Below are 7,784 nucleotides of genomic sequence, written 5' to 3' on the forward strand. Positions count from 1 at the left end.
TAGGTCATCCATCATTACTGGTGGTGTCACACATGGGTGGTCTGTCTATTACTCTAGAAACCAGCTTATGTCGGCTATGGGCTGCAGTGCTATATTGGGGCCACATTGCATTACTCAGTACTTTTATAGGGAAAGGTTTTGTGGAATCTGCTGTCTACTGGTTTGTAGAGATGACTGAATCACTTGAAATTAGAATTCTCCAGCTTCCCCGAATTAATCCCCAAAATTGTATTCACTGCAATTAAATTAGCTGTTGTGTTTGGATCTCATTATAATGTCAGATCCCAATGTAGGATCCTGTGGATCTCTGGTAGTCTGGTCAGTGATGTATTCTTCACTAGTTTGAACTTATATTTGTAGTTTTATTGACTTTCCAGACTTCATGTTTCCATACCCCTCTCTAGTATGGACATGAATACTGACATGCCTTATCAGTAAAATCATCAGTTTTGGGCCTCAAAAATAATATCTCTTCACTTCTCCATATTTCTGTGCAGATATGCCAATGTGCAAAGTCCCTGGATGTTTCCTGGAAGACGTCATATCACCCAATTCCATCTACGTGACAAACTTCCAGGAGAAAAAAGAGGAGCTGGTGACACGTCTGTATTGGCTGTATAATAAAACCGTGTTCAACAATCAGGTAACCTATCATCAGTATCTGGGTTATACATCACAAATCCATCCTCTCCCTCATCCCACAATTATTTTGAAGAAAAGCAGCTTTAGCTTTCTGGAGGGCTCCATAACACATTTGTCACTGTTGGGTAATGCGGTTATTGAAAATCCCAGTTAAGTCGTCATCTAATCTATTAAATGAGAGGAAACCTTACACGAGCGCCATAGACACAGAGATTCTCAAACTTTTGCTTGACATTCAAAGGATTTTTACATTTATTAATATGCAAATTGCCTCTTCAGAGACAAAGAGGACATGAACTCTATAGCGCCACCTGTTGGTAGTAGCGATTTGGACATTTTATAATAAATTTATTTTTGTTGTTGCTCTCACAACTTGGATTTCTCAAAATACCCCATGCCCCATAGAAGGAGACCAGTGACGTAAATTACATATGAGCGTTGGGTACTTTGTTAAATTGGGATCTAAGAGTTTACAGATTAATGGAATTTGATTCCTCTTTTTAGCTTCCTGATCAAATGGAAATTGAGTGGAATAATACAAAAACCTCATCTGCCGGTGTAACCTATTACTCCAAAGAGAAAATACAACGTTACTGCAGGATAGAACTTTCCGATCAAGTCTTAAATTCTGCAGGTAGGTTTCACATCACTTCCAGCAGCTTTATATGATAACGTGTATACATGGGAACAAGCTGCTGCCTGGGTTGTATTACATCTTATGTACTCATTGTACATTCAGTCATGAGAAGAACTAAGTACACCCTCTTTGAATTCTATGGATTTACATATCGAGACAAAATAATAAAAAGCATTTGATCCTTAGAATGTCTTAAAATTAGATAAATACAACCTCAGGAAATAACAAGTCATGATAAATATCACTGCGTCATTACCTATTTGACAAAAACTAGGCCAAAATGGAAAAGCAATTAAGTACACCTTTGCTGGTTTCATAGGAATTAACAGGGCAGTAGCAGCTATGTGCTGTTAATAATATGGAGCTAAAGGAAGCCTGTCTGGTCCAATAATGCTATTAGCCTGCAGATATAGGGTTAATGTGCAGGTTACTAGCGTTATGAAGGTGACCAGCCGTAGTACTGAAAATGCAGCACATGGGAGAAAATATACGTTATCCAGGAGCTGCCGGCTTTCAGTGATGCAGTTGTGGCCCAAGTAATTACAGTCACTGGTCACTGAGAGTGATGACTGTAAGCACTCCCCACCACTGACTGACAGCCAGCTCCACAGTGCACAGTTCAGTGTGGCTCTCAGTCAGTTTCGGGGCTTTTTACAGCCACCACTTTCAGTGCGCTAAATGGTGACTGTAATTGCTCCCATCGCACCTGTATTTCCCTTATGTGAAGACCTAATGACCACATTTTTTTTTTATTATCTCCTGATATGTAAAGGAAAAATATTCAAACAGGTTGTACTCAGGTCATCTCATGCTTGTATAAATTATTTTATTTTCAGAGAAATTACGATCCACACTTGCACACGAGATGTGCCATGCTGCCTGCTGGTTAATCAATGCGAGGAAAGACGGCCATGGTCCATTATGGCATGGTTATTCAAAAAGAGTCACTGATATCCATCCTGAGCTGCCAGAGGTGAAGAGATTTCATATCATGGATAAGTCAGCATTCTACTATCGATGTACTTCATGTGATGACAAGTAAGTACGTAAATCTCATGACTCAATGCCTCATGACACACAATCAGTGTGGAATGACACCAGTGCGGTTCTGTTGGTATTATGCTTTTATATTTTAGTACTATCAGAGTAGACTGACATCTGGAAGCTGTAGGGTTAAGGATGCTACATAATATACTTTGTTGTCTACAGACAGTTCTTCATATATTGGTTACAATTTGTTCTTTTTCATACAATCCATGGTAGTAACCAACATTCATGGCAGTCTGTTAATATTTCTTCTATCTTTGTAGATTCGGGCATCGAAGAAAACTAGCCAAGAATGACCGTTATTGCCCCGGGTGTGGAGGCCGATTATATCAACTGGTCATCATGTAAGGATGTTACACCAAGAGAAACTCAGGGTGAAGAGACAAGGCGGACAGCTCTCCACGCTACACAGTACAAGGCTGAAGAAGCGATGGATGAATCTGCTGTAATAGAAACAACTTGTCTGAATTTAGCTTGGGGCAACACGGTGGCTCAGTGGTTAGCACTGCAGCCTGGCAGCACTGGGGTCCTGGGCTCCAATCCCAAGGACAACATTTGCAAGGAGTTTGTATGTCCTCCCCGTGTTTGCGTGGGTTTCCTCCGGGTTCTCCGGTTTCCTCCCACACTATAAAAACATATGGATATTGAGTTTAGATTTTGAGCCACAACAATATCAATAATTAGATTGTGAGCCATAACAATAATTAAAAAAAAATAATAAAATTTATCTTCTGAGCTCAATAAAGAATTAAATTACCTGATTTATTGCGTTCCCACCCATCTCATGATGATTAGAGCTCACAGCTTCAGATAATAGGTGACAAACAGAAAACTTATCTATAAGAGTAATTTCTTATTTGATCTCGTCAGTTTCAGAACCTGGTTGTCATGGGAAGCCTAGGTAACTTTAGGCTGAAACCCTGGGGCCCCTGCGGTGTCCCTCAGACTAGGGGAAACCCTGTCTGTCCCTCAACCCAGGGTTTACACTGAAGGTGTGCCTGCCTGGGCCTCCACCCTGTCCTTGTCTCCTGTCCAGCCCTAAGCTGAACCCACCACCCTCCACCCAGTGAGGAGACCAAACACCAGACCCCACAAATAAGTATGGACAGGGATAAAGGAAACGCACCACACCGCGTACACACAGGAGAATACAATAATGTGCCAGGGCAACCAAAAAATACAACACAGGGAGGCAAAATGGCAACAACGGAATATACTACACCAGAAACCGTATGCTCCTTAGACCACCACTCCAGACCGGTATCGCTAGCACAAGGCAAGAGCTATAGTCGGCGACGCCCATAGTCACGCAGGACAATTTAAAGACAGAGGGCGTGGCTAAGCCCTCAGCCAGAATGACAACCTGGTTAACCCAATCCAAGCCGGATCAGAAGACCAACCAGCGCCGCTGAGAACCAAGTGGTAGGATGGGGTATTACCGCTGTCTGCCGGACACCCTGGTGCGAACAGTGTCCGACATGACAGTACCCCGCCTTCTACGAGGGACCCCAGGAACCTCACAATGTCGAGGACCCGGCTTGTCCGGATGGCGGCGATGAAACCCTGTAATCAGTCGGTCCACATGCATGTCCGAAGCCGGCACCCAAGTCCTCTCCTCAGGACCATATCCACGTCAGTGGACCAGGTACTGTAGAGTGCGACGCACTACCCGAGAATCAACCACCTTGGACACCTCAAACTCCAACGTGCCATCCACCAAGGCGGGAGGTGGTAGCACGGGAGAGACATCAACAGCACCCACGACTTTCTTAAGTATCGCCTTGTGAAACACATTATGTATCTTGTATATGGCAGGTAACTCCAAACTGTCAAAGCCGCCCGCGCCCCATCCTTCTCACTGGGCCACCGCTCCCCGGCGCATTCCCGTCGGTGCTTCTGCCCCTCTGGCGCCGCTTGCGGCCTCCCGGACACGCGCTCCCCGTGGCTCCCGACGGGCGCGCGCACTGCCCCTCTGAACCGTCGCCTCTCTTGCTGGTAGGAGGTCCCTGACCCGGAAGCCCTCCCCACTCTCCTACATCAGGCCGTCGCTCCCTAGTGACGTTGCCTGATCGTCATTGGTACTACTCCTCGTGACTCTGGCCCCACGCTTGCTGGCGTCCTCTCTTGACTCCTCTGTTTGGCGCCTGGCTAACTTCTCCCGGCGCTGTTACCTTCTATCTCCTGTGTTTGCAGTGTTCCGTCCTACCCAGGTCCAGTCTCCAGTGTTGAGTTCATTTTCCCCTTCACTACTGAGGCCCGAGGAACTCCCTCTTCTGGTAGAGAAAGGTAGTGAGCCTGATTATCAAACACCTGAGTTTGATGATGATGACTGGCTGAGTGGAGTTACTGACTGGATATAAGGCTGCCGACGACCTTCTGCCCTGCGGGTGATTTCTCTGTGGGATCCTTGGAGACCAGTCTGAATTCCTGCTCTTCTAAAGCTAAGTTTTCTGCTCGGCTTTTTGCATTGGTGCTTTGACTTTGTTTTGCTTTGTTTTTCTGGATTTCTGCCATTCCCTGCTGGGGTGAGCTGAATTCCTTTAGCTCTGTCTTCTGAAAATACCTGAGTGCTGATTTAGTTTTTGAAGCCTAGCTGCTTCAGGGTCTTTTTCCATATCAGCTGTTGGCTTATGTCTTTGATAGGGTTTTGGCAGATTGCAGACAGCAACCTTCCTTTCCTTTTCTGTTTAGTTAGCTTGGGCCCCATCGTTTGCTCAGCCTATCTTTCTATCTGTGTGAGTGTTTTTTCATCTTGCTTCACCGTCATTATATGTTGGGGGCTGCCTATTACTTTGGGGTCTGCTCTGGGGCAGTTTAGATTTCCTTTTCTGTCTTTAGGCTATTTAGTGCTCCGGCTGTGATCGAGGGGTCTAGGGCATCGTAGGAACCCCCCACGGCTACTGCTAGTTGTGTTTATAGGTTCAGGGGTCTGCAATCTGATAGTTGCCAACTTCTCTGGTTTTCTGGACGTAGCTTCTATTTTTGTGTCTGCCTCCTACGGTGACTCAATCATAACAGAATCACCCACCATACCGCAGATCCTAGGGTACTCAATAGCAGGAAAGAATTGAAAAAAAAAAAAAAAGTGTATATTTTTTCCTCTATATCTCTGAGGCCGTAGGGGGAATTTTTTTCTCTCAATGGAGATAAAGCAATTGTCTGATCGTGTGGAGCAGCTCGCTGCGGAAGTGCGGGGAATTTCCGCCTACCTTGCTCATTCACATGCTGCTGAACCAAAGATTCCTACACCTGATGTATTTTTTGGGGATCGGTCTAAAAATTTGAATTTCAAAAATAATTGTAAATTATTTTTTGCCTTGAAGCCTAACTCGTCAGGGAGCTCCGCGCAGCAGGTTAAAATTGTCATCTCTTTGCTGCGTGGCGATCCCCAGGATTGGGAGTTTTCTTTGAAACCAGATGATCCTATTCTGACTAATGTGAACGCATTTTTTCAGGCCTTGGGGTTGTTGTATGACGAACCTAATGCCATTGATCAGGCTGAAAAGACCCTGCTGGCATTGAACCAGGGTCGTGATTCTGCAGAATTGTACTGTCAAAAATTCTGAAAGTGGGCAGTACTTACTACCTGGAATGATAATGCCTTGGCTGCTCTCTTTCGGAAGGGGTTGTCAGAAGCCGTAAAAGATACTATGGTGGGATTTTCCTGTTCCCTCTGGTCTTGACGATTCTATGTCATTAGCCATTCAGGTTGATCGGCGTTTGCGCGAGCGCAAAGCTGCACGAGAGGTGTTGCCACCTGTTGAACAAATGTCTGAACCTATGCAATGTGATAGAGTTTTTTCCAGAGAGCAGCGTCAGGAGTTCAGAAGGCGTAATAAGTTGTGTTTTTTCTGTGGAGATGCCTCGCATATTATTTCTGTCTGTCCTAAACGAGAGAAACGCTTTGCACACACGTTTTCTGTTGGTGGTGTTCAACCTAAGTTTCTTCTGGCTATTACTCTGATCTGCTCCCTGTCCACATTTTCCGCCAAGGCTTTTGTGGATTCGGGAGCAGCCCTAAACCTAATGGACTTGGATTTTGCTAAACGTTGTGGATTTCCGATGACACCTCTGCAGACGCCTATCCCTTTGAGGGGGATTGATGCTACTCCTTTGGCTAAAAATAAACCTCAGTTTTGGACCCAGGTGGTAATGCGGGTCGCCCCAGACCATCAAGAAAATTGCAGATTTTTGGTGTTGCATAATCTGCATGATACTATTGTTCTGAGGTTTCCCTGGTTACAAATTCATAATCCAGTTTTGGATTGGAAATCTGTGTCTGTGGTGAGTTGGGGTTGTCAGTGTGCCTTTAGTGAGGCTCCGGTGTTTTCCACCTCTCCTCAGTCGCATGATGTTCCTGATTATTTGGCGGACTTTTATGATGTATTTAGTGAGAATGAGTCTGCGTCTCTGCCTCCTCATAGGAGTTATGACTGTGCAATTGAACTGAGCCCGGGGTGTAAATTTCCCAAGGGTCGGCTCTTCAATTTATCTGTACCCGAGCACGAGGCTATGCGATCCTATATTAAGGAGGCGTTGGAGAAGGGTCATATTAGACCATCCTCGTTACCCTTAGGTGCCGGTTTTTTTTTTGTAGCCAAAAAGGATGGATCATTAAGACCTTGTATTGATTATCGTGCCCTCAACAAAATTACTGTTAAATATCAGTATCCGTTACCCCTGATTTCTGATCTATTCTCCAGAGTTAAAGGTGCTTGCTGGTTTACCAAGCTTGACCTCAGGGGAGCGTATAATCTTATTCGCATTAGGCATGGGGATGAATGGAAGACGGCGTTTAATACTGCGGAGGGACATTTTGAGTACCTGGTGATGCCTTTTGGGCTCACTAATGCCCCTTCTGTCTTCCAGTGCTTCATGAACGATATTTTCCGAGATTTTGTCGATAAATTTTGGATTATCTATCTGGATGATATTTTGATCTTCTCCAAGGTTTGGGATTCTCATGTGGAACATATTCGGACTGTGTTCCGGATCTTGAGGGAGAATTCCCTGTATGTCAAAGGATCTAAATGCCTTTTTGGAGTACTGAGGATTTCTTTTTTGGGATTTATTTTGTCCCCGTCAACTATTGAAATGGACTCGGCCAAGGTACAGGCCATTTACGATTGGGTTCAGCCCACTTCTTTGAAGGCCCTCCAGAAGTTTTTGGGTTTTGCTAATTTTTATCGGAAATTTATAGCAAAATTTTCTAGTATTGCCAAGCCATTGACTGATTTGACTAAGAAGGGTGCTGATGTGTTAAATTGGTCTCCGGAGGCTGTTTCTTCCTTTCAAGAGCTGAAGCGAAGATTCACCTCCGCCCCGGTTTTGCGGCAACCTGATGTCTCACTTCCGTTCCAGGTAGAGGTGGATGCTTCTGAGATTGGGGCAGGAGCTGTTTTGTCCCAAAAGGATCCTGTAACATCTAAAATGAATCCCTGTGCTTTCTTTTCCCGAA

The sequence above is a fragment of the Dendrobates tinctorius genome, unplaced genomic scaffold (assembly GCF_039654945.1).
Source record: "Dendrobates tinctorius isolate UK_male_01 unplaced genomic scaffold, ASM3965494v1 ptg000089l, whole genome shotgun sequence".
NCBI classification, from domain to species: Eukaryota; Metazoa; Chordata; class Amphibia; order Anura; family Dendrobatidae; genus Dendrobates; species Dendrobates tinctorius.